Source organism: Cervus elaphus, chromosome 18, assembly GCF_910594005.1.
Source record: "Cervus elaphus chromosome 18, mCerEla1.1, whole genome shotgun sequence".
Lineage (NCBI taxonomy): Eukaryota > Metazoa > Chordata > Mammalia > Artiodactyla > Cervidae > Cervus > Cervus elaphus.
In genome coordinates, this window is record NC_057832.1 from 105552921 (window position 1) to 105580635 (window position 27715).

Consider the following 27715-nt stretch of genomic DNA (forward strand, 5'->3'; position numbering starts at 1 on the left):
AAGGCAGACATACCCAACCAGGCTTGCTGTTAGTGTGAGAATAATCTCTCTACTGTTCACCCCTGTTTCTCTCTGAGTGCTTCCATACTTTCTGAAGAACCAGGGAGAAACCTGCCTTCCTCTCCCTTTCTCTGCCGATCTCCACAGGAAAGAGGTGGGGGGACACCCAGTTGGTGAGGTGGGGAGAAGGGCCTCTGAGCGTGTATCCCGACGTGTGTGCATGTGTGTGAGTCACGCAGTCGTGTCTGACTCTTTGTGACCCCATGGACTGTGGCCCGCCAGGCTCCTCTGTCCATGGGATTCTCGCAGGAATACTGGAGTTGGTAGCCATTTCCTACTTGGCTAAGGAAGCTCACATGCTAAGTCAGCGCTTGCTCCAGGATGTGCTCTCAGAACCTCCCACGTGGAAGTTACATTTCTCCCTTTGTCACTGAACCCTCTGTGGACCGGGTACCCGCTGGAGCCTCCCGGTGTCACACCACAGCCCTCGGCTGGAATCTCCCAGTTCTTCAAATTCCAGGAGGGAGAGGGGCTGATGTAGTTGGTCTGGGTCACTGCAGCCTCCAGGCCCCCAAGTCTTTGGATGTGTCCCTGCCCTCCGCTCAGCTGCCCACATGTGACCACAGCTGCGGCTCCGGTGACCAGAAAGCCCCACTGAGCCCAGTTGAATGTTTCCTAGAGTTGGGCGCTTGCAGAGAGGGGGTGTCTCACCTCTCCGCACAGCCTCCCACCATCTTCTGACTTCTCACCATCTCCCCTCCTCCCCTCCATCACCCCACACCCCACCCACCTCCCCCCTCCAGCAGATGGCCCTGGCTCCCCTCCTTGGAAGCTCTTGTACCCCCACATCCCCCACCCTCACGGGCTCACCATGCAGCCCGAGTCCTCATCAGCTTCCTCTCCCAGACGAGGAGTTTCTTCTTCGAGGCGTGGTGGCAGCTGTTTAAGATGATAGTTTTATCCACAGCATCGATTACACTGTCCATACGGTGAGTCTCCTGCCCACATGGTGGGGACTGCAGTTCTTTGTAAGGTCGTTGGGGGCTCCATGCTGCCCCTGCTCACGGGGACACCCCGCCTCTGATTCTGCTCAGGCACCCCTTGGTCAGGGACCCAGTTGTCCCTTTCTGCCCCACAGAAGGGCTCCCTCAGCCCCGCTCTCCACCTGCAGATCAGAGGGACTTACCTATGTCAGGATGTCATTCCAGGTGAACTTGGAGAAGCCTTTCCACTTGGGGCAGCTCGTCCTCCCCTCTGGACCTCTCTCATAGAAGGGTCTTTCTTCTGCTTGGAGTGCTCCTCATCCCAGGGTCCTGGCTGCCCTCCACTCCTGTTTTCAGTGGCCATCATCTATTCTCTCCCCTTCCTCAGGCCTCTGGGGAGGAAATCTTTATCTTTCATTTAAGTGGAAGTCAGTGATTTCTTTGGACTTTCATTTCCACTTTGGTGTAACCCGGGGAAGAGAAGATGGCCCCATGGTAAAAGTGAAAAAGAAGAGGGAAGAGAAGTACATTCACGGCCATGGCAGGGTGCACAGGCTGTGCACTGCACAAATCCAGGCTCCCGTTCACATGGACTGTGGTGTGATGTGAAAAATGGGGTTTGCCGGGTGAAAATGCTTTCTTTGAGCTCTGCCTTCTCTTATTTGAGGGCAATTAGGAGGCATGGAGAGGGTGATGTGTTTTGAGCCCAGAAGATCCCAATTTGAATCCCCTTGTTTCTGTCACCATCCCATCAAACGGCCCTGGACAACTCTCACAACATCTCAGACTCCAGTTTCCTCATTTGTGAAAGGAAAATGATAGCACCCCCTTTACAGAATTGCTGTGAGAAAGAAATGAGACCTGATATTGATCAGATGGCATATTTTAGGTGCTCCATAGATGCTATTTCCCCAGGAGAGTTGTCTGGTTGAAGGAATGTTTGCCAATCTCATTTTTGGCCCTTTTCAAGTGAAAATAAATAGGACCTTCGAGAAATGCTAAGGGTATATCTGTTGGAGGAAGAAAAAGATACAATTATTTCCCTTGAAGCTCAGTTGAGGAAAATAAGAAATTAAGATATGTGGCCTATTGGGACATTCCAGAAAGTTGCCATCTTTAAAAAATATATATTTATGCTTATTCAGTTGTGCCATTTCTTAGTTGCAGCATGTGGGATCCATTATATATATGTGTATATGTGTGTGTGTGTGTATATATATATATATATACTTTAGTTGCTGCCCGTGGAATTCAGTTCCCTGACCAGGGATTGAACCCAGGCCCCCTGCATTGGGAACACAGTATTAACCAATGGACCACCAGGGAATTTCCAAAAGTTGCAATCTGGACATCAGAAAGGACAATTTATTGAGCCCTTCCTGAAAGTTAGGCACTGTTTGAAGTATCTCCATGGGTTATTGCTCTGGTGAAAATCAACTCTTCTGGGACACAGCATCCCAGACCCTGTCCCCAGAATTCTGTGTCTTTGTCAAAGGATGAAAAAAAAAATATCCTTTGCTTTCCAACTCGCTTCTGGCATTGCCTGGCACTTCTGCAGATCTTTGGGTCCCCGAATATGGTCTTTTTGCATCAGCCCTTCTGTCCCTTTTGATAATTACCAAAGATGTGCTTAAGACGCGAGTCCAGGAGCTGGTGGTGTGCTGGAGCCGGCTTGCGCCCCCTGCTGGAGCTCCCGGTTTGCATCTCCTCTGTCGGTCTGGCCCTTGAGATCAGCCATCACAGAAGTATTTGCAACATGGAAGACAGCAGATTCTACAAATTAGGACCAGCCCCTCTCTCCTTTCGAACTGGTTGGCTGCCTCCCACTGACCTGCTCACAGCAACTCAGGGGCTGGAGAAAACTCAACAGGCTTTTCCAGACTTGAGCGGAGGTGCTCGTAGGAAACCTTTAATTCACAGACATGTACTAAATGGAGACTTTCAGGTAGGCAGATTTTCCACTTCTGTTGTTGTTCAGCCACAAAGTCGCGCCCCACTCTTTGCGGCCCCATGGAATGCAGCACGCCAGGCTTCCCTGTCCTTCACCATCTCCCAGAGGTTGCTCAAACTCCTGTCCGTTGAATAGGTGATACCATCCAACCCTCTCATCCCCTGCTGCCCCCTTCTCCTTTCGCCTTCAATCCACTTCTGTTTGTGCTAAGTTGCTCCAGTCGTGTCCGACTCTGTGCGACCCTATGGATTGACACCCACCAGGCTCCTCTGTCTGTGGGATTCTCAGTTCCAAACGGAGGAAGACAAGTGACAGGTCTTAAAAACTACACTTGAAAGGCACCCTCCGGGGACCAGGTACATCTTTCGTGTTACCTTTTGAACCTGGAAATAGCTTAATATACTGTTTCTTATAACCCGACATCTCTGCACTCTGGAAATGAAAGGGGAGGGTACAGACCTAGCAGAAAGTAGGTGAAGTCCAGTGTTCATAGAAGAAAAGAACGGGCCGGCACATCCTGAACGTCAGTGTTTCCCCACAAGGTGGCGCTCGCGTCTCAGGAGACGGGAACTATCAGACATGCTCGCCGCCGCCGAGCTGCGGAGAATTGGGCTCACATGCACCTTGTAATCTATCGCCTTAGCGCAATTGGTTTGAGCTGAGCGATGCTAAGGTCAAAGTCACTGGCCCGCTGCCTAGCAAATCCATCTCTGTGATCCTGTGAGTCCTCATTCATTATTTCTGCTCCTGGAGGAAGAGGAGCAGAAAACTCCCAGCCGTGGTGGGGGGGTCCTTAGCTGGTGAGTCTCATGTTCACCAATGAAGGAGAGGAAATTCTTTTTTTAAAAAATTAATTAATTTATTTTAATTGGAGGCTAATTACTTTACAATATTGTAGTGGTTTTTGCCATACACTGACATGAATCAGCCGTGGGTGTACCTTACATGTGTCCCCCACCCTGAACCCCCCTCCCACCCCCCTCCCTATCCCCTCCCTCAGGGTTGTCCCAGAGCACCGGCTTTGAGTGCCCCGTTTCATGCATCCAACTTGGACTGGTGATCTTTTTCACATATGGTCATATACGTATTTCACTGCTATTCTCTCAAATCATCCCACCAGGAGAGGAAATTCTAACTGAGCCTTTAGTTCTCATAAGGAACCAGAGGGTTCCTCTGTCTCCAAATGGAAGGTATAGAAGATGTCAGAGATCTCTGGAGAGCGTGCTTCTGAATCCAGGGTCCCCTCCTGCTCCCCTCATCTCCAGGGTCCCTCCTTCTGCCCTCTGCACATCACCAGTTCACAGCCTTGATGAAATCCTGCTGTGAGCTGCAGGGCTTAAAAGGAAGTAGTGCTGCTCAGATGAGGTACAGCACAGAGCAGATGTGATGTGAGCCCTGACCATCCGCTTGAGCTCTCTGATCAGTCGTCTCCTCACTGACCCTCCCTAGCAGGCCCTGGAGTTCCCCCTCTCCCTGGCAGCCCACTGGACCTGAACCCCCCAGCCTGAGATCAAGTGTTGCCCTTTGGCCTGTTGTGGTCACAGATGCCAGCTCTTGCTCCTGACCAGCTCTGCTGGAGGTCACTTTGTCCTGCTGGCCTGGCTAGTGTTCCCTCCGGGCGTCACCTCCAGCGTTGTCTGCTGACCATGGCCCCTTGATCTCCTCCTCGCTTCTCTGAGCTGAGCCTGCTCCCGCCGTCCTCCCTGGAGGCCCTGTCCACCTCTCGGCTCCCACTTTCCTCACCTGCCCACTGGGCACTTCTGGTCCTGTTCCCCAAGCCCTTCGTTTAGCCCCAACTCCTCTCAAGTTGTTCCTCTGCCTCACCAGCAAACAAAGCACCTTTCAAATGGTCTCAGCACCGCCCTTTCAGCAGGAATCACCTTGGGGAAGCAGAGTCTTGGGAATCTCATGAAATGAATCTCTCATCTCTCTGTTAAACGCTGACATCCTGTGCATGTCAGATTATGCCAGACATCAGAGTCAAGTGTACAAAGTACACAATTCTAACCTTTGCAGCCTTTGCCAATGGCATACATAGACCAAGGCCCCACCTTGCCTCTCTCTGCCTGGTCCTGACCAAGTCCTTCTGCTTTCAAGTTTTCTTATTAGGCTGATCTGAAGGGAACTGCCATGTAAGGTCGCCAGTATTCCTTGCTTCCCATCTAGTTCTTCTATTCAAGATAGCCAGTAGCTGGAGAGGCACATGAAATCAAGGGAGAGTTTATTCACAGTGAACAGATCAGATCTGAATGCTGAAGGGAAGGATCCAGTTGGTAGGGAAAGCAAAAGTATTTGTGATTGCCTGTAGTGAAGACAAAATAGCTGTCCTTCACCCAAGATCTTACAGCTCACAGGTGTAGAAAAAGCAAGAATGGGCCACGGGGTCAGTTTGAGACTTATCAGCCTTCCTGACACGTAAGGCTCATGCATCCTGAGGACCAGTCCTGTCACTTCCTTCCTAACATCGCTGTGGCGGTGCCCTTCCTGAATCCAGATCTCCTCCTGCCCTTGATTCCAATCTCTTCCAGCCTTTTTTCTTTCAGGCACCGTGATGATGGCATGACTGGCCCCCATGAGCGTACTGTCTGTATCTCTGCCCTTTGCTGGGGAGCTGCGCGGTCTCCACGCACTCTGATTCTGGGACCCACAGCTTGCTGTTGCCAACGGGACAGGAACAAACCAGATGGAAGTGCAGATTTGCGAAACACTTGCCCACTTTCTCCTCCATCACCAAATCCCGCTTCTTTATGTGAACACACCTGGGCCAGACTCCTGGAGGATGAGAGGCTATGGAGCTGAGGCATCAGCCAAGACCCTCTTAACCAACCAGTCCTCAGCTGACCTGTAGGATGGCCCAGCAAGGCATCTGCTCAGGAGCAGAAAGAAAGGTCTGTTTATGCACTCCACTGACGTTTTGTGGTTGTTTTTATGCAACAACATTGTGGCCATAGAGAGCTCTCCTGGCATAGAATGTGAGCGCCATCAGAGGTGTTCTCACCTGGAGATTCTAGGAGTGATGGAGCCTCTTCCCTCATCTTTCTGTCATTCTAGGCTCCTGGGAGTAGATTGGGAAAGTGTTGAGAGATTCTGGTGACATATTTTCATAAGAAAGTACACAGAGGATCATGGTTCTCTGAGTCAGAGGTATGTAGGAGTGCTATCTAGCTGAATATAGGAAGGGACCTTTATTATCCTTCCCTGGGCTCCATTATTGACACCTCCTGGTAACCAGACATTATTCAGCCTGTTTAGTTGAAGAAGCGAACAGCTCCTGCATGGGTAGCCTTTGGGTTTATCACATGTGATACAGCACTTTCCAAATGGAACTAAAGTCTAGCAATCTCACTTCATCACCTGGATTATTGCAATGACTCCTAAATTTGTGTCCAGATCCTGCCCACCACTGCCAGATTTATCTGTCCCCAACACACTTCTCTTCTCAGTTTCCTTCTCTCTACTCAAGGAAATCCAGCAGTTCTCCAAGGGCTTTTGGACTAAGCCCAGCTCAGTCTGGTCCTTTAGTAGCCCTATAGCTTGCACCAGCCTAGCGACAGAGGATGAGATGGTTGGATGTTATCACCGACTTGATGGACAAAAGTTTGAGCATGGGAGATCTCTCTGGGAGATAGTGAAGGACAGGGAACCCTGGCGTGCTGCAGTCCCTGGGGTTGCAAAGAGTCAGACATGACAGTGGCTGGACAATAACAACACCATTTCCCACACACTCTGGCATGGACCAGGCTCTGGGCCTTTCCCAATCCGTGCCCCTCACTGCCACTTCCCTGCCCACCTGCCCTTCTCCTCATCTCCACTCCACCTGTGCTGAGCTGGGTGCAAGGTCCCACCCAGCCCTCACCTCACCCATGAAGCCTCCTTGGTATCTCTAGAAAATGCTGATGTTTCTGTGTTGTGAGAAGACGTAACACTTGGAACCAGAAGTGAGTCTCACAACCTTCCCGTCCCTCAGTGACCAGTCTCCAGAGAACAAGGCAATGGCAGAGAATTTAGATGAGTCCTCATTAGAACTGTTAATTAAAAGCTACTGGTAACCCAAGGGGAAAGCTGTGAGAAACACATACTCGGCTTCCCCTTCTGTAAGCCTGCAGAGGATACGTGGTGGAGAAAAAAAAAATAGGATTTTCTAACCTTGTGGGTGGAGATGGCACCTTGGAGATTATGAAACAGGAAATATTTCCTTCCTAGTAGAAGCTGGGGCTTCCCTGGTAGCTCAGCAGTAAAGTATCCACCTTTCAATGCAGGAGAAATGGGTTCAATCCCTAGGTCAGAAAGATCTCCTGGAGAAGGAAATGGCAACCCACTCCAATATTCTTGCTGGGGAAATCCTGTGGATAGAGGAGCCTGGCAGGCTCTGGTCCATGGGGTCTCAAAGAGTCGGACATGATTTAGCAACTAAACAGCAACAACGGGTAGAAACTACTGTCTCTGAGAATTAATGTTTGTTCTGTGTGTGAGTGAGTGGACCTGTTTCAACAGGTGTAACAGTTAAAGAAACAGTCATGCCTGTAACCATTCAGAGAGATCACAAAGGCAATCTGACCTGTAAGGTCCTTCTGGACCCAAAGGAAAGCAGGCATCCCAAAACCATGCCCATTGGATGCTTGTGGGATCTGGGGGTCAGTGGATGTCAGGGCTAATCTAGGAGAAGTTTGGACCCTCTCCAGGCTAGGTGATTTAGACCTGAGAAATGTACTGGGGGGAGAAAGGAGATGGTGGTGGCATTGTGGTCCCTTTTGATGCATAGAGATTTGGTTTTCTCAAGGGTCACTGGAGATTCCAGCTGGGGAGGTTTGATGAAAGGAGATGCTTTGAGGGGAGATATGGGAATTCTAGTCCTGGGAGCCAGGTTAGGGGCTAAATTTGCACCCTGAGGGCCACCTATGTGGAAGCATTAACATTTCAGATGCCGTCCTTTTGGAGCCCAGTAAAGTCCCCTCTATTGGTTTGGCCAAAAAAAATTGTTTGGGTTTTTCCATAAGATGTAACAGAAAAACCTGAACAAAATTTTTGGCCAGCCCAATATTTAGTACTCGGCTTTATCCCTTCCCCTCCAACATTTAGTGCATTCTTTTAATTGACCTAATTCTCCTGAGCACATGTTGTGCAGCTGGCCTGAGGCCACAGGGGACAGAGGTCAAAATGGAGGGTTACTAGTGCATCTCTGCCTTCTCAAGGGCCTATGACTTCTTCACAAGCAGTTTTTAACTTTGTTGTTGTTCAGTGGTTCAATCATGTGCATCTCTTTGTGACCCCATGGACTGCAGCACACTAGCCTTCCCTGTCCTTCACTGTATCTCCTGGAGTTAGCTCAAACTTATGTCCACTGTGGCAATGATGCTAAACAGCCATCTCATCCTCTGTCGCCCCCTTCTCCTCCTGCCCTCAATATTTCCCAGCATCAGGGTCTTTTCTAATGAGTCAGTTCTTCACATCAGGTGGCCAAAGTATTGGAGCTTCAGTTTCAGCATCAGTCCTTCCAATGACTATTCAAGGTTGATTTCCTTTAGGATGGGCTGGTTGGATCTCCTTGCTGTCCAAGGGACTCTCAAGAATCTCCTCCAGCACCACAGTTCGAAAGCATCAATTTTTCGGCGCTCACCCTTCTTTATGGTCCAACTCTCACATTCGTACATGACTACTGGAAAAACCATAGCTTTGGACTATAGATGCTTCAAATAAGGAAGCAGGGTGGGAGGCTTGAGTCATCTCCTGGCTCAGGTGGTGCAGGCAGAGAACTGCGCCTGCTCATGGCAGCTCCGTGTACGCATCAACCAGACTTCTCCTGAGAAGCAGAATCACGTTTGGGCAGATACACTGAAAGAGATTTATTATCGGGGAGGGGCCCGTGGATGATGGTGACTGAGGAGTCCCATGACCTGCCAACTGCAGGGTGGAGGCCCAAGGAAACTGGTGCTGTGGTTTCAGCCCACACACCTGAGAACCAGGGGAGCTCATGGTGTAAGTCCCAATCTGAGTCCCAGTGCCTGAGAGTCAGCAGCATGATGTGAGGGGGCAGGAGGAGGGTGGACGTCCCAGCTCAAGCAGAGAGCAAATTCGCCCTTCATCTATCTGCCTTTTTGGTCTATTCAGGCTCTTAATGGATGGCACAAGGCCTGTCTGCATTGGTGAGAGCGATCATTTTTACTCAGTCTATTGATTCAAATGCTAATCTTTTCTGGGAACATCCTCATAGACACGCCCAGAAATAATGTCTTGCTAGCTCTCTGGATATCCTTTAGCTCAGTCAAGTTGACACATGAAATTAACCATCACAGTGTATAAGCAGATGCATTGTATGACTCAGCTGATTTGAGTACTGTAGTTTATTAAAAGTAATTATCATAGTAAATTTACAACGTGTGTGCTCAGTCATGTCTGACTCTTTGAGACCCCAAGGACTGTAGCCCACCAGGCTCTTCTGTCCATGGATTTTCCCAGGCAAGAATACTGGAGTGGGTTGCCATTTCCTACTCCAGGTAATCCAGGGGATCTTCCCAATACAGGGATCAAACCCGCATGTCTTGCGTCTCCTGCATTGGCAGGCAGATTCTTTACAACTGTGCCACCTGGGAAGCCCACAATACAGAATTATTCTAATATGGTCAATAATCAGATTAAATTTAATGCAGACTCAACAGTGTCACAATGTTACTCTTCAGCTGAATTAGACAGCTCCACAGTGTTATCAGATGATGCATCATTCATGCCATCATAAGGCATTTGAGAACTTTATGCAGCAAGTTTTGGTTAAGTGTCAGTCAGTTCAGTCACTAAGTCATGTCTGACTCCATGAACCACAGCATGCCAGGCCTCCCTGTCCATCACCAACTCCCGGAGTTTACCCAAACTCATGTCCATTGAGTCAGTGATGCCATCCAACCATCTCATCCTCTGTCATACCCTTTTCGTCCTGCCCTCAATCTTTCCCAGCATCAGGGTCTTTTCCAATGAGTTAGCCCTTCGCATTAGGTGGCCAAAGTACTGGAGTTTCAGCTTCTGAAGTGAAGTGAAGTTGCTCAGTCATGTCTGACTTTGTGACCCCATGGACTGTAGGCTACAGTCCATGGGATTTTCCAGGCAAGAGTACTGGAGTGGGTTGCCATTTTCTTCTCCAGGGGATCTTCCCAACCCAGGGATCGAACCAGGGTCTCCTGCATTGTAGGCAGACGCTTTACCCTCTGAGCCACCAGGGAAGCCCTTCAGCTTCAGCATCAGTCCTTCCAATGAACACCCAGGACTGATCTCCCTTAGGATGGACTGGTTGGATCTCCTTGCAGTCCAAGGGACTCTCAAGAGTCTTCTCCAACACCACAGTTCAAAAGCATCAATTCTTTGGCACTCAGCTTTCTTTATAGTCCAACTCACATCCATGCATGACCACTGGAAAAACCATAGCCTTGACTAGATGGACCTTTGTTGGCAAAGTAATGTCTCTGCTTTTTAATATGCAGTCTAGGTTGGTCATAACTTTCCTTCCAAGGAGTAAGCGTCTTTTAATTTCATGGCTGCATTCACCATCTGCAGTGATTTTGGAGTCCCCAAAAATAAATTCAGCCACTGTTTCCACTGTTTCCCCATCTATTTGCCATGAAATGATGGGACTGGATGCTATGATCTTAGTTTTCTGAATGTTGGTTAAGTGTGAGGTCTGATTATTCTGAATGAGCAGAGAGAGCCTTGAATCATGAATATAATTGTGACTAGCACTCTTACATAAGCAGTCCCTCTCTGAATTAATATTATAGTAGTCAAACCACAAAGCCAAGCCAATTCAATAAAGAACCAGACCCGAGTCTCTCTCACTCAACACTGCTAATTTGGTTATAGCAGAACAGTATCATTAAATTGATGTTAATTTAATTATTATTGATTTTTCAGGAACTCTTTTGAGGGGTGGCAAGTTATAAATTTGCTTTGGTTTTTATAAATTTAAAAAATTTATTCCAAGTTTTATGTTTATACATATTCAAGTAACATTATAAAAAATTTTAAGTCAAATTGGAAAGTCCCTGAAAAGGTTTCCCTTTTAGGGGATTATTACTCTAGTTTGAAAAAAACTATGATTTGGGAGAAAGATCTTTGGCTTATGTTTGTGTTATTGGCATCATAGACGTGTCTCCTATGCTTCTCCAGTTAGTTTTATGCATGATAAACGTGAGCTTCCCTGGTGGTTCAGTAGTAAAGAACTCACCTGCAACACAGAAGACACAGCAGGAGCTGCGGGTTCAATTCCTGGTTCAGAACGATCCCCTGGAGAAGGAAATGGCAACCCACTCCAGTATTCTCGCCTGGAAAATCCCATGGACAGCCCATGCAGCTGAAAAAGAGTCAGACACGACTTGGCAACTAAACAACAATGATAAACTTGGCTCTCCAATTATTATCATGCATCTTTGGTTTACCCCGTAGCACCAGGCACAATACTGGGCATGTAATAGGGGGTGGGTAAATACAGGGCTGTGTGGGAGTGATCTGGGCTCCATGAGTGGAGTGAAATTGATTGGAAATGGATTAGAAAGAAATGGAGTGAAATGTGTCCTTATCTTGCAGAATATTTTTTTCATTAAACATTAAAGGGAATTTTGCCTTATAAAGGCAAGCAAACTGAGGTTGCTTTGAAAGAGATTAAAAATTATGCAAAAGACATCACTGAAAAATTAGTATCTTCTGAAGTTCATATATGCAGAGCAAATATATTTAAATTCTTTTCAATGTCCCTTTCATCAGCAAACATTTAATAGCATTACTGACATCTGAGTTGTTTGTGGGGACCAAGATAATAGAAATCATTGACTCTCAAAGAGCTCAAAATCCCATAGATCGTATGGCAGCACCAGAGGTGTAAACTTCAAAGAACATTATTTCTTCTCTATTTCTCATTAAATACTTTATGTTCTGGGAAAATTCCATAGCCAGGCTATAAGTTCTGATATGTACAAGGGCCTCTGTGTCTCTCATGGTGCTTAATACAGATGAGCTGCTCAGTCAACACTTATGAAGTAAAAAGGTCTTTAAACTTGACAAAAGGGGAGATAAAAACCCCAATAATCTCCAAGAGTCCTGCCCATGTACATCCAGGGAATCCATACACTGCCGTATGTCCTAGTACACACCTCCACTCCTGAGTATACACGCCCAGACACATACACTCTTTCTTTGTTTGCAGGGCAGTGAGATGGTCTGAAGCAGAACACTAGGATGGGGAGGCAATGTGAAGCTGTGTCCCCAGAAGACCTTCCCTGCATCTGGAAATCTGACCTGACCAGCTCAGGGTGGGTAATCCAATCCTGGTCACATTTTCAGTGAGCTCTCAGATATCGACAGCCTTCCTGATATGTACCCAGGCCTGAATTTCCCCCTGGGCTAGCCCAGTCTGCCTGATCATTTCAGGTCTTTTTTTTTTTTTCCTTTTTAGGTCCTACCCTGTGGCATTCGGGATCCTAGTTCCCCGACCAGGGATCGAACCTGTGCCCTCTGCATTGGGAGCACAGAATCTTAGCCACTGGACCCCCAGGGAAGTCCCTGGCTGGCCATTTCAGTGCAAGAATGGAGCTTCTGTGGGTGGGGCTTGGCTGCAACCCACAGGCCCTGTGGAGGGGTCTGCTACCTAGAATTAGGGACCAAGCTGGCCCTGGTGGGCATGCCTGTTAGGGACCCCAGGAGTGGTCTCAGTGCCCTTTTCTAGGTTGTAAACAGAGCAAAGGGGAGAGTCCAGCTTCTACCCGCAGGAACTCCAGGGCTTTGGGTCACGACAGATGGCAGGGCAAAACCATCTTAGGGCCCAGGAATCTGAGTTTTAAACAAGATCCGCAGGTGATTCTGAAGTGCTCTCAAGGTGGAGGACTGCTGAGTGTGCTAAGAGCACCCATGCTGTTGGCCCTCCCACCCTGCTGAGGTTCAGGGTTGCTCCCCTCCCCTGGTGAAGGCCATCCTGAGACGCCACCCTGGACGGCTGGGAATTGGTCTGTGGCCCACGAACCTCCTTCTACCACCAACCCAGTCCCTGTCGGCTGCTGCTGTGGCCTTTCAGGCCATCCAGGTGGGAGCTGCTCTGACGTTTCTGTTTCACCCTCCTGATTGAGAATGTCTTAGTCACCACCAGAGCCTCGCCCTGCCCTCCTGGCCTCCTCCCTGCCTCTGCAGCTGGCGACTGCACCTTCATTTTCTTTTGCAGCCATCACATGTCTGCCATGGAAAGAGACAAGGCTGAAAGTAGCCTCGACATCGTATCTCTTGCCTGTGTCGTGAGCTGTGAGCCTCGTCCAGATCAAGGGCTCTGTTATCGATACTGGCAGGCTGAGGGCCAGTGCCAAGGACTCTCTTCTCCAGTATAGGCTCAGAAAGAGGGTGATTAGAAAAAAGAAACTGGGGCTTCCCTGGCTGTCCAGTGGTTAAGACATCATCTTCCAGTGAAGGGGGGTTGGGTTCTATCCCTGGTCAAGAGCTAAGATTCCCAGGTGCCTCATGGCTGACAACCAAAACATAAAACAGAAATAATAATGTAAGAAATTCAAGAAAGACTTTAAAAATGGTCTGCATCCAAAAAAAAAAAAAAGAAAAGAAAACTTAAAAAAAAAGGAAGAAGAAGGAACCTAAGAATTTTCTCTGTTCTGTCCTCTCCCCTTCCTTCTGATGTTCCCCTCTGCATCCCATCACTGCATCCTGGACCTGGCATGAATCTAGCATGCGAGTATGACAACAGTTCTGTTGGCCAAGGGTGCAAGTAGCTCTATCTTCTGTCCCTAGGCTGGACTTACACCCTTAAAAACCAAGCCCCCTTCCCTGTACCTTAAAGCTGGTGGAGAGATTTGGCACCATCGGGTTCTTAGTTCAATGTGCTTGACACTCCACAAATAACGATTATTATTCCGAAGGGCAAATCCAGCCATCGCAGATAAACCTAACCTGATAAGGGGGGAGACAGAAATCAGTCAAATGAGGCTTTCCTCCTGTGGGCTGGATAAGTTTCTTACTTTTAGCACAATATTTTTCTTTTTCCGATTGGGTCTCCTGGCTGGTTGATTTCATTGTGGTTTCACCCAATTGAGCACCTACTGCAAGCTCAGCTCGCCCAGTCATTTCTAACACTGGCTTCATTCGGTGATTAGGATCACCCAGGGAGCTTTAATAAAGTACAGTTTCTTCCTTGTCGAGACTCCAGTTCAGTCACTCTGGGATGGAGTCCTGGCATCTGCGTCTTTCTTTGTGATGAGTTAGGGAACCACAACCCTACACCACGCTATGTGCCATGGGGATACAAAAGGATTCTGACCCTGCTATTGCCTTTGAGGAGCTTATGGTCTAGTTGGGGATAGGTATTTTAGACACTCAGCAGCATTTTATTCTATTAAGTTCATAAGAATAATGTAGAGCCCGTGTTGGAATAGAAGATGGAGAGGACAGGATTGAGGTGGGTGTTTCCACAGTGTCTGTGTGTGCGTGTTTAGCTGTGAATTTCACCTGTTGATATCTTCCTGCCCCTTAATTGGTCCATTGTTTCATTGAGGATTGCAGACTTGTAAGTTCCTTGAGCTAGGAGAGTTATCTAATCCAAATGCCTGTGTTCACCTTCGAAGACACTAAATTCCAGAGAGATGACATGACTTGCCAGAGGTCCCGCAGAGGTCCTGGCAGAGCTGGAGGTGAATCTTGGGCTCAAGCTAGAGCATCTGGCATCCAGAGGGAGACAAGGACTACCTCCCACAAACTTCCTCTTGAGAAGGGGCACGGTAGAGAGATTTGTTACAGAACCCATTATGAAAATATCACCAACCTTGCTCAGTGGTCCCACGGCACTCCCACACTTGGGGCTTCATTTCTGCCCACCTCCACCTCTTGTAGCTGTCAGGCTGAGGAGATTCACAGGAAGGGCTTTTAGACTTGGGCAGTTAGAGCCGATTTGCTGCTTGTAATGATTGCTAAGTACATCTTACATTGGGGTTCTAGAGCCATCCCAAGGCCTCTTGGGTCTAGGACCTAAAAGGCTGGAAGGGTATCCCCCTCTGAACTGTAGTCCTCCTGTTTGGGGATAATCTAGTTAAATAGTCACAGAAACATTGAAACAGAGAGAGTGGTCATATTTGGATCAGCTGTCAGTAAACTTCTAGGGGACGAGAGAGAAGCTAGAAGGAAAAGTAGTCTCAGGGATAAGGGATGGCGTAGGAGTGGAGAGTATGGAAAAGAGCAAGCCCCAATGTTTCTGGAAGCTGAGCCAACTGTTTCCCTTCTGTCTTTGGTGACGGGGGAGACAGTGTTAGGACATGGGCTTTCTCTTTTGTAGCTTTTTCTATGTAGGCTGGGGTTCTCTTCATCACCTACTCCACCAACCTGCTGTGGTCTTGAGTGATGTGACCCAAAACACCAAAGCAATATACACTAGGGAGGGTGCTGTTGCCCCTTATATTTCTGTTGGATTATAGACTTGACATTTTTCAGCTTTGTAACATATATGGTGGTGTGTGTATGTATGTGTTCAGTCGTGTCCAACTCTTTATGAACCTATGGACTGTAGCCTACAAGGCTCCTCTGTCCTTGGAATTTTCCAGGCAAGAATATTGGAGCATTTTATTATCTCCAATAATGGCAACCTTATTGGAGAATAAGGTTGCCATTTCCTACTCTAGCGGATCTTCCCAACCCAGGGATTGAACCCACATCTCCTGCACTGGCAGGCGGATTCTTTACCCCTGCAACACCTGGGAAGCCCTTTGTAACATATAATAGTGTAATTAACATCTCACCAGGTCCAGAGGATAAAAGGAATTGGTCTAGCTGTAAAAATCAAGGAGATGTAGGAATCAAAGACAAGGAAGGCAAATGGGCATCTCTATGAACTAACTAGAGGATTTTTCCTCCTCTTGGTACTTGAATGTATGCAGAAGGGCAATATTGCTAAGATAAGGCTATCTGTGAATTATTCCCCCCTCTTCCTGCCATATTTCCTGCTTTGAGCTTGCAGAAAGAGATCCGTGAGGACTCACCTTGCTCTCTCCCTTCAAGTAAATTTTTTTTTTTCCAGCTGAAGACACTGGAACGCACCCAAATCTCAGAAGATGCTAAAGGACCCCCAATTCAGGAGCCCAGAAAACACAACACCTAGACAGCCTTGCTCCAGGCTGCTTTGACCTTGTGGGTAGTTAACTGGGTTTCTGCCTCGTACTATGTGTCCCTGCAGTGCCCCTTCCAGGAGCTGGTTTCTCTTATTGTCTCGTTCAGAATTTCTGCCTGGTTCTCTTATCTGCTGATCCTGTGTTGGGGACTCTGAGGAGTTCTGTCAGTGCCTCTCAGTGCCTGGGGCCCTGCCCCTGAAGCCAGCTCCCCTGGCCAGTTCTCTTGGTTCTTGCACCCTGCTGACCATCTAGGTGGTTCTATTATGATTCAGGGAAGCCATTTAGCATCTGTGGTGGGCTGAATAATGGCCCCAAAGATGTCCATGGCTTAATCCCTGTACCTTTGAATGAATAGTTTGGTTTACATGGCAAAGGCAACTTCACAGAAGTAATAAAGGATTGCAGATTTTAAAATACAGAGTATTTCCTTTGTACTTAAAAAAAAAACTTTTCATTTTGTATTGGGGTGTAGTCAATTGACAATGTGGTGATAGTTTCAGGTGGACACTGAAGGGACTCAGCCAAACATATACAAGTATCCGTTCTCCCCCAGACCCCCCTCCCATCCTGGCTGCCATATAACATTGGGCAGAGCTCCCTAGGCTATACAGTAAGTCTTTGTTGGGTGTCCATTTAAGTATAGCAGTGTGTACATGTCTGATCCCAAGTTGAACTCAGGTGAGCCCAATATTACTAATCAAACCCCCGGTTTTCTGGGTTCATCACCCCTCTCCCAAGCGTATCATTATTTCTCCTAGTGCCTCATGTTCTTCTAACCCAGTAACTTTCTGTTGTTGCTAAAGATGGGCAAGGATTACTGTGAGATGAACTGCTTGTGATGACAGCTATTATTTCGTGAATGCTTATTGTGGTCCATTAGCTTTACAACCATCACTTCATTTTCTAAACACAATAACCACGTGAGGGAGTGGTTATTGCCATCATTTTGCAGACGAGGACACTGACATTAAAGCTCAGAGAGGTTGAGGTTCTTGCCCTGGGCTGTACGTTTGTTAAGTAACTGGGAAAAGAAAGTGAAAGTGTTAGTCATTCAGTCGTGTCCGACTCTTCGCGACCTCATGGACTGTAGCCCGCCAGGCTCCTCTGCCCGTGGAATTCTCTAGGTGAGAATGTGGGAGTGGGTTGCCATTTCCCTCTCCACGAATCCACGGTCTCCTTTATTGTAGGTGAATTTTTTATTGTCTGAGCCACTAAGGTATTTTGATTTTAAGGCCTGTTTCCAAACAATGGATCTACTTCCTTCCACAGTTAGGAAGTTTCTGTAAACCCCAAAGGATTTACCTTTGCTCATCATCTGCTTTTTGGAAAAGCAGCTGTTCTGATTTTACACAGACGACCACACTTTCTTTGATTTCCTTCCTTGGAGAGGTGGAGCTTAATTTTCCTCCTTCTGCCTGGGGCTGAGCCTGGTGTCTTGCTTGTGACGAACAGCATACGGTGAAGTGATTATGTGTGACAGCAGCTAGGTCACAGGAGGCACTGGGGCTTCTCACTCGCTCTCTTTTCTCGGATTGCCTGCTCCCTCTGAGGGAAGCAGGCTGCCGGTTTGTGAGCCGCTGTCTGGAAAGCTCCACGTGGCGAGGAACTGAGGCCTCCAGCCAACAGCCAGGGAGAAACGAAGGCGGGACATCAACTGTGTGACTGAGCCTGGAGGGGACCCTTCACTCCAGATCACTGTGGCCTCCGCCTGCAGCGGCAGAAACCTCCCCAGAGACAAACCCAGTCAGAACCCCCAGCTAAGCCCCTCCCTGATTCCTGACCCACAGAAAGGACGAGATAATTAACGCTGGTTGCTTTAAGCTGCAGAGTTTGGGGAGTAACTTGCTATGCAGCAAGAGAAAGCCAATAGAGGAACATGCTTGTCCTCTCTCTGCTGACGAGCCTCTGAATTAAACTCTTTCGTGGGTTTAATTTATTATATTTATTATATTAATTTATTATATTAATTTAAGATATTAGAAGGGAAAGCACCTTTGGGAGATGAAATAGTTCAGCCTGCTCTAGGCCTGCACTAAGACAGACAGTCATGTTTAACTTCACTGGGTGTTTGTGAGAATTAAGTGCAGAGGCAGGAGGAGTATGTCTAAGTGTTTGAATTGAGTGAGCGAGTGGTCAGTGAAAGCCATGCTCCCTACTCTGGGTGAGGATGCTGGGGCCCAAGAGATGAGGGGACCAGTCAGGGCCCCAGAGCTCAGCAGCTGAATCCTACAAGCAATTCCCAGGGCAACCCCTCAGTGTCCCCCCATCCTCCTACCCCTTTCCCCACTGCTTCTCCGCCTCTTCCTCATCCACCAAGTGGAGTGAAGGCATCAATGAGCCACGTAGATGATGTTTGAGGGGTGTGAGCAAGGCGTGTGGGAAGGCGTGGAGGGAGAAGTCTGTCCAGGGGCTGTGCTGTGTGATGACGTTGCACTTGGTCCCCAAAAGTCAAAGCTGGAAATTCTCAAGGCAGTTGTGATGGGCTGAAGCCTGAAGTTAAGGAAGGCGAGGCTGGCAGGCAGGATGGAACAGCGAGAGGAGGCTGGCAGTTAGGATGCTGATGGCGTGGGCAGCCCAGCTCCCGCCTGGCCGGCCCTGTGCCGGCACCCCAGCCCCTGGTACAGTCACCTTGCACACAGCAGGTGCCTAATAAATGTGTGCTGTCCTGGCTGTGAGTCACTCTGCTTCCCCGTCTCCAATGTGCCTCCTCTCTCAGGTCCCAGGTGCTAGTGCTCCCCCGTCTTCAAAACGCAGCTCAGATACACCCCCTCCACGTGTGGTATTGGCACGGCTTTCTCGGATCCACAGAAGAGTTCACCGTGGACTCGCTCTCCTTTCTCATCCATCTCCCCCTCCCAGGAGCACAGGAGCTCCGAGTTGTGAACAGACCCAGCTTGCCCATTTGGGTCTTATCTCCACTTCATGCTCTGATTTTTCCCTGTCCCCTGTAGGTCTTTGACCTTCACACTGGTGAGCACTTGGGTGAGGACTGCTTGGGGGGTGGTGACTGGCAGAGGGGTGGGGCTTTGCTTCTTTGAAATGCTATCGTGTGTGTGTGTGTGTGTGTGTGTGTGTGTGTGTGTGCGCGTGCACACGTGTGTGTGGACTGAGTCATGTCTAACTCTCTGCAACCTCATGGACTGTAGCTTGCCAGGCTCCTCTGTCCATGGGATATCCTAGGCAAGACTACTGGAGTGGGCTGACATTTCTCCTCCAGGAGATCTTCCTGACTCAGAGATCAAACCCGTGTCTCTTGCATCTCCTGCATTGGCAGGTAGATTCTAGTGCCCCCTGGGGAGCCCAAATGCTATCATGTTAACATTGTAAAAAGCCTTTCCTGTCAAATGTCTGTGCGTGAAGTCAGGTGTTTGCAACTGTTTTAAAGGTAGGAGCCGTTGAGAATGCAGAGGGGTCAGGGGTGGGCAGCTGGTGCATTATCCTGGCTGGGAAGAGCAGTGTCTGAGGTGAGCCTGGGCCACGGATGGCTCTGGCCATGCACAGCCCAGCTGATGTCCCACACAATGGCATTCTTCTCTGCCTGAAGATTTCATTCTGGACTCTTGGTGGCCCAGTCCCTCCTCAGTAGGCTTGCATCTTACATGTACTAAGTCATCAGATAACGTAAAAGTCTCAGATTCAAAACTGTCTTTGAAAAATCTGTGGTGTTGCTGTGAAACTATTATGTGTGTAAAATCCTGGGCCAAATTATGTGGCCTGTAATGACCAACGTATAAAATAGAGAGATGAGTGCAAATCCAGTATCACAGTGTTTAACAGAGAACCTCTGCCAAGGGAATGATTTTTCAACACAGCAGTCACGCTCTTAGGGGGACCAACTATCCAGCTTGCCAAGAACTGTCCTGGTTCTCGTGCCATCAGTTCTGTGTCTCAGGAAACCCCCAGATCCCTGGCAAGCAGTTGGTCACCCCCACGTCAGCACTGAGAGCCACTCACATTGGAAGAGGCCTCATGGGCACCAGGGCCAATGGTGGGCTTTGCGTGTCCCGGTGGCCTGTAACTCCTCCTCTTTCTCTCTGCATCCTCCCACCCACAGTGCATGTAACTGGATTTGTACCACCCATAGAAAATGCCCTCAGCCTCTTGGTGTACTACAGAAGCAGCAAAAAGACAGATGTTGGCATTGCTGAGTCCTTGGCATCACTCATATAGCAGAAAGTCAATGTGTGTGTGTGAGTGTGTGTGAGTGTGTAGGGGCAGAGTGTGGTAAAGCAAGAAGCAGCTACTGACAGGTGTCACAGATTCTCTGGCCTACATGGTTCATTCTCAACTGCAGATGGGTGAAGCTGACACTTCCTGGCTGGGCTTGCTCCTGCAGTCGGGATGTCTACGGGCAGCAATCGGCCAGTCCTGGGGACATGTGTCCCTGTCAGATCTGGGATGGGACAGGGAACAGGTGACTGAGAGCCGCTCCCTGTGTTTGGTTGGCACTTACGCCCTTAACTTGGCTTTGGTATCAGTGACTTCTCATCAAACCCACACCTCTTCCTCTGTGTTGGAGTTGCTTGGACAGAAGATCACTTGGAAAGGTTTATTCTCCCTTCTTCTCTATCTGGAATTGCTTAGAACCAACTGGTTGACAGCAAGAAGATTTTGACAGGGGAGCAACATCTAGTTTTGCTAAACAGCTTTTGTGGGGTGGGACCAAGCCACTACCATATCTGCAGAGGGGGGCGGAAGTGAATAAATCCATGCGTGTTCCTTCTCTGATCTCCCAACAGTTGAGGAAGGGCATTTAAGCAATGCGGAATCAGGAGTTTGCCAGGGGTCTAACAGTGGGTGAGATAGGACCAGTGCAGCAGCCAGAGGCAGGGACAGGGACAAGTGAGACCTGCAGCCCTGAGAGTGCCCACCACACTGCTAATGTTTTTCCCGGGAGAAAATAGGGGAGCCCAGAGTGTGCATGCTAGCCCCTCTTGTCCTCTTTCCACTGAGAAACAGCTCTGGGAAAGTCCCTGGGGTCTTCATGCTCACACCAGTGGTATTATAGGCCTGGCCATCTAATTAGTGTGTATTTTGTTTTGGTCCGGTTTATATGTAATTAGGCGTTTTTATCATTGTCTTGAGAAATACAGGAGAAGCATCTAAAAGCCTTCTTCTGTATATGGATCTACAGAATCCAGGTGTGAAGGTGGTGGCGGGGCCTTCACGGAGGAAGGGAGACAGGCTGCAGGCACTGGCAGAGGAGCAGGGCTTCGTGATCGTGTTTGTTTCAGGGCAGAGGAGACGGTGAGGATTATTCTAGCTACATGCTGTGTGTTATCTTCGGGGCCAACTCGAGCTTCAGCTGTGGTTGGATGGCACTGCTCATACATATCCAAGTTTCCATATGCTGCTTCAACTCTTGAGATTCCCTTGGACAGCAAGGAGATCAAACCAGTCAATTCTAAAGGAAATCAACCCTGAATATTCACTGGAAGGACTGATGCTAAAGCTGAAGCTCCAATACTTTGGCCACCTGATGTGAAGAGCTGACTCATGGGAGAAGACCCTGATGCTGGGAAAGATCGAAAGCAGGAGGAGAAGGGGATGACACAGGATGAGATGGTTGGATGGCATCATCGAATCAATGGACATGAATTTGAACAAACTCTGGGAGATAGTGAAGGATAGGAAAGCCTGGCGTGTTGCAGTCCATGGGGTTTCAGAGTTGGACACGACTTAGCAACTGACCAGCAACAACTCCATCGCACCATGTCCCAGAAAAACTGCCCACAGGGCTCCACAGACCTGGAAACTCCCTGGGAGCGTCTCATCTTGGCACCTAACATGGATTCTAATTAGATGTGTGTTTGTCAGTTTACTTGCTGAATGCTCTCTGCTTTCTACGCTGAAGTCCAGTGAGAGAAGGACTATAGCAGTTTGACTCAGCATTGTAACTCCAGGACCTAACACAATGCCTAGCTTAACGTATGTGTATTGTAAATATTTACTGAATAAATAATTGTTCTTTCCCATGAGGTTCTTTCAGGAAGCTGGCGGAGCTTGCCAAATGCTTATGCCCACGTGTGAGTGAATATTAAACAGAAGACACAAGAATACCTATTTCACTTTTGGAGAGTGTGGATTATATTCGGTGATTTTTTTTCAGTCCCTCTTGATCTCCGTTAATGAGCTTAGTCTATGAGGTAGAAGAGTCTGGAAGTTTGCCTTTCTGCACTGTGCATAGTTGTGTCCGACTCTCTGTGACCCCTTAGACCATAGCCTGCCAGGCTCCTCTGTCCATGGGCATTCTCCAGGCCAGAATACTGGAGTGGGTTGCCATTCCCTTCTCCAGGGGATCTTCCCAACCCAGGGATCGAACCCAGGTCTCCGGCATTGCAGGTGGATTCTTTCCTGTCTGAGTCATCAGAGAAGCCCGTTTGCCTTTCAGTCCTTTTAAATGAGCTGCAGCTGGAGGTGGTTCTGGGGACAGGGGAGGGGAACTCACTGTGGGGGGAGGGGGTGGTTTGGCCAGCTGAGAACAGGTTGGCTCTGACAAGATCCTTTCGGGTTCATTAAAGATCGGTTGCTTCCAGGCCCTGTGGCATCCCCTCTGAAGGAGAAGAGTGGCAGACCGACTAATACCTGGGAATTCAGAAAGTGAAGTGAAACTGATTCAGTCGTGTCTGACTCTTTGCGACCCCATGGACTTTTTCAGTTGATGGAATTCTCCAGGCCAGAATACTGGAGTGGGTAGCTGTTCCCTTCATCCAGGGGATCTTCCCAACCCAGGGATCAAGCCCAGGTCTCCTGCATTGCAGGCAGATTCTTTACCAGCTGAGCTACCAAGCCTCTGAATTAGGCAGCTGAGCAGAGGCTCTGCATTGAAGGGGAAGGAGCGAGGCTGGAGAAGTCACACCTGTGCCTTCCCCGTGCCAGTTAACTTCTGCCAGGTGGGAGACAGGAGCCATCTCACTGACCGCCTCAGCTCCCAGCCACAAATAGACCTCGGTCATCAGCCACTCTCACAGGCCCTGCTGTGGGCACCTTGCCCTCTGAAGGGCTCTCTCTCAGCCTCACTGGCCGCCTGGCATCACAGCTCACTGTTTCTAGGCAGGCTGTGTGAGGAACGGGATCTCACACCCTCTGCGGTGGCTGCTGAAGGCCTGTCTAGCAGTGGAATAAGTTGAAATTGGAGGCCCTTAAGCCCACACTCCCTTAAATAGAAAACAGGCAAATCACCCATGGAAAATAGCCCTTCTCCTGCTCTAATGTAAGGCTTCCTGGGGATCGCGATGTCTGTGCTGACAAGCGATTCACCAAATTGATGCTTTTCCAGCATGGCTTTGTCTTTGTGCTGAAACAGTGTCAAACTGTACATTTTAGTAACAAGGCCCTGACATGGCTTCTGAGCCCTCTGTAGGGATGGATGATTAGACAAAAGCATGATTTGGAACTTTTCTCAGTGGGGGAGGTTGTGGTACTTATGGCAGGATTAGGTACTTATGGAGGGTCTGTGGTTTATATTGATATCAGAAGAACTGGATCAGGATGAACCAAGCTCAGGGGAGATATGAAAAGCAAGGAGGAAAAGGAACCGGCGGTTTTGAGGCCTTGAGGGTGCAGACATTGTCCGAGCATGACAAAATGAATGACTTCATTTTGTCTGTGATTGTCCTTGATCCTTTTGGGAGCCTGGCCTCCATCTACCTGGCGTGGGAGCAGGAGGCAGAATCTGGCCAGAAAAGGAGCTTTAGGATGTTTAGAGTGTCAGTTCAGTTGGGGAAGCAACAGGCTCAGCTCTGAGATGACTCCAGAAGTCAGAACTCAGAGTGCCAACTTGGCCACAAGGCTCACCAGTTACACAGGCTCCTCCGGGCTTGTGGTCATGGGCTCTGCAACTGGGCTGCAGCTTGGTGGGGAGGAGAAACACGCAGGATTTCTCTTCCTCCTTCAGAACAGAGGTCCTCAAACTAGCTGGCACCAGCACCCCGAGTTTCTGATCTGGGGGTGGGGCTGAGAATTTGCTTTTCTAACCAGCTCCCAGGTGATGCTGCTGCTGGTAGTCCAGGGACCACACTCTGAAACTCTGCTCTGGAGAACCTGCGTGACGGAGGCCCAGCTCAACCCTTGCAATGGGCCAGGTTTTCTGGGGGAGGGGCTGCTCCCCACCAGAGTTCGGTGGTGAAGTCCTTCAGGCGTCCCTGCCCGCCATGCCCCCCTCCACTGTCCCTCCTACTGAACAGGCTGCCGAGTGCAGGGACAATAGCGGATACTCTTCTCCTTCTGGTGTTTTATAATTCAGTCCTCTCAGCACTTTGCAAAGCCTTTTTTTTTCTCTTTTATTAAAATAAAAAGGATTCTGGTATCCTTGAAGACAGATGCCCTTTTAGTTTTGCTTTGGGGTTGGGGGGTGGCTTTGAGCTGCCTATGAAGCAAACATCTTAGGAGCCTGGTCTCTTACGTGTCTGGCAGGGGAGCCAGTGAACAGTCACTCTGCTCCCAAAGGCCAGGACCCCAGTGTCAGGAGCCCTGGGCCACCTGACCGCTCCTGTCCTGAAACCTAATGTTCTGCATCAGCACGCCGGGAGAGGCTAATGAAGGTCGGCATCAGGCTCAGGGAGGCTCTCGGCAGATGTTTACTTCATAGATAGATGGAGTGAGGGAGGCAGTGGGAGGCTGGGGGTGTGTGTGTGTGAGTGTGTTGGGGAGTGATCTTTTCTCATGTCTGGAAGGAAACTCTTTTCTATAATAAGAGACTTATTTCCAAGTCCTAGTTTCACAAACTGACGCTACTGGCCAGAGGGGTGAAGGTCATTCTTAAGAGTAGGGGTTCCCCACTTACAAGTCTCCTTTATAAACAGGGCTTAATGAAAGCCCCAGCCTGGAAGGGACGGGACCCCTTGAATGTTTAGCCCCAGGTCTGGAGCGAGGCCAGTTCATCATACTTTGTGGCTGCTCTTCCTGCGAATTTAAGGCTCTACACAGGCTTCTTCCGTTGGAGAGTCAGATGTGCTCGGAAACGGGGTCTTCTCATTTCTGAGCAGGGTCGAGGCCAACATGGTGGGAGCAGCTTTGGATTATTCACTGGAACGAGAGCAGCCGCAACAGGCTGCTAAGACTCCCAAGTGAGGCCTGACTCTGAAGTCTCCATGCAAGTCACTGCAGGTCCCTCTAGAAAAGCCAGGCCCCGCCCTCACAGAGCCTGGGGATGCCTGGGAACCTGAAGCCACGCCCACTCATCCCCTCCCCCTCCGGCCTCATCTCCGGCTTCGCGATGCTCTCAGGGCCAGTGCCCAGTGCGCTGTTGTTTTGCTGGTGGCAGGTGGCAGAAAGGACCACGTGGGCTTGTGATGGACCATCTCTAGCCACTACCCGCATCCTCCTCTCCGCACGCAAGGAAGAACTGAGGGGCCCTGGCGACCCCAGGGGCGGGGGCGTGCTGCGGTCCTGATATGACGTTTGACAACTTTCCGCTCTAGGTATTCCGTGTCTCAGGTGGCCGCTTCTCAGGCCACAGCTCTGCACTCTGGATCCTTCTCTCGGATTCCATGTCAGTGAGCTTCATTTCAAAATGGGCCCTCTTTTATCTCAGTCCTTCAGGTCCTGTTTTGCGTCTATTCATTCATTCATCCATTCAGCAGTAACTACGGAGTGCTTCCTCTGCTGATCAAACCTATGTCGTGAATGAAGCTGGACCTGAGTCGTGGGCCCACCAGGCACATAGTTGGCGATGACAGAGTGGGTTTCTGGCTCTCACTGTGCCACGTGCCTCATACCCAGAGGGCAGTGGCCTGGGGGTTTGGCCTGGCTGCCTCCAGTGTGGAGAGGTATATGGCAAGGCAGTAGCTGGCCCCCCACCAAAGGGAGGGAACTGACCATGACCATTTCTGTTGAGATGGAAATGCTGTTCCACACTTAAGCCCATGGTGAGCACTCACGATCCCTGGCTTCTCTCTGGGTATCACATGTTTGGGAGAGATTTTGCTCCTCTGAAAAGAAAAATGACCTTAATCATCTTCTGTGCAGGGACATGGTAACACCAGCCCTGGGAGTGAGTCTCCCAGCTGACACGTGGATGGGTGTGAAGGAGGATTGGAGCCTTGGAGAACCAATGCTCCCATCTTTACTGCCCCTGGCTTTGTCCAAGGTTGACCAGATGTCCAGCCATAGGAAGTCAGCAAGCACTTTCTTTAGTCTTCTTTCCAAAGGGTCAGTAGGGACGTTTGAGGACCTCCTGGGGGTGTGGGAGGCACCATCAAACCTAAGGCCTCAGATATTTTGATCCAGGGCTGAGACTCCCCACTCCCTACAATCCCACACTGCTGAGAATCACTTTGAATAGTGCTGTTCCTCACAGGGACGTGATGTGCTTGTGAATGACTCAGGGGCAGAAGAAAGGGCGAGAAAAACATTGTCTGCTGGCTTTCATTCATTCACACATTCATTTGTCTCCTATTGAGCCCCTGCTGGGTGTCTGGCTCTCTTGGGCACTGGAATATTGACAGGAACACTAGGCTAAAAGGATGCACCTGCCGGCATCCTTGGGAAGCTTGCCATCAACGGGAGCTTGTGAGAATCTGATCAAAGGGCAAAGGGGGCAACGACCCCTCTGTTAACTTTGGAAGTTGTCACTGTCTCTCTGGGGACCCAACTCCACATAAGGTGCCTGAAGTCAGGACTGTTCATGGTGCCTCCATCAGAGGTGCTTCACTCAGCTGACCAGAGATAGGTGCTCAGAAACCTGGGTTGTGAGTTTAATTTTCAGAGATTAACAGGTGACTGATTAGAAAATCATTCAGAGGCAGGTATCTTGCAGATTATGTCCTTGGTTCTGGGCTCAGGTAACCCTGGTGGCTCAGCTGATAAAGAATTTCCTGCAATGCAGCAGACCCAGCTTCCATCCCTGGGTGGGGAAGATTCCCTGGAGAAGGGAATGGCAATCCACTCCAGTATTCTTGCCTGGAAAATTGTACAGACAGAGGTGCCTGGTGGGCTACAGTCCATGGGGTTGCAAAGAGTCGGACATGACTGAATGACTATCACTTTTGCTTTTGAACCCTACACACTCTGAGAAAATAAACAACTCAGGTGCAAGTTATAGAGGTGAACTGAAGGTTAGAGTGAGGTATATCTAGGAAAGTTAGCAAATGCAAAGAGGCTTCCACAAATGGTGTTGGTATTGATAACCTCTCAGAGTCTAGGGTCTACCTCCAGCCTTATGTGCTCAAAGCATGGATCAAGAGCAGATCTGTTGCTTAGGAAAGATTTACTCTAGCCAAATCTACAGGCTTGTGAATCAACTCAGAATGCCATTTTCTTGATTTATATGAAAAACACAACTGTCATCCAAGTAAAACACATGGCTAATGGCCTGTATCTGTCTCTTTCTATAGAACAATCTTTAAGGCAGTTGTCAACAGTAGATCGTTTGGTGAGTTTGAAGTCAGAACAAAGGGACCTGGTTAGATGGCTTTGCTACTTAATAACATTAAATTGTGAGAACTTGGTCAATCTCAATTATATGTAAAATATATGGTCACTGGCTCTGATGGACTTGAAATGGGCAGTGCATCACTCCTGAACACACCTTGGGTAGGGGTTGCCAACTCCATTTATGATGGCCTATTCTTGCTTCATCTATGTTATGGCTTTCAGTCCTGTCTTATAGGTTTGGAAGTCATTTTATTTCTTTCAAGAGACTTTGTCTCTCT

General features: G+C 48.9%; 1 long non-coding RNA gene across 2 annotated transcripts in view; it reads left to right on the forward strand.

Moving 5' to 3' along the window:
* Nucleotides 1–27715, forward strand: part of LOC122673991 — a 98481-nt gene that overhangs the window by 43300 nt on the left and 27466 nt on the right. The window contains exons 2-3 of one of the 2 annotated variants that reach the window (XR_006334861.1): nucleotides 12119–12224; nucleotides 15971–16444. This is a non-coding gene — a long non-coding RNA (uncharacterized LOC122673991). Of the gene's footprint in view, nucleotides 1–12118; nucleotides 12225–15970; nucleotides 16445–27715 lie in introns of those variants that run through there. The other variant, XR_006334862.1, reaches the window with a different exon arrangement.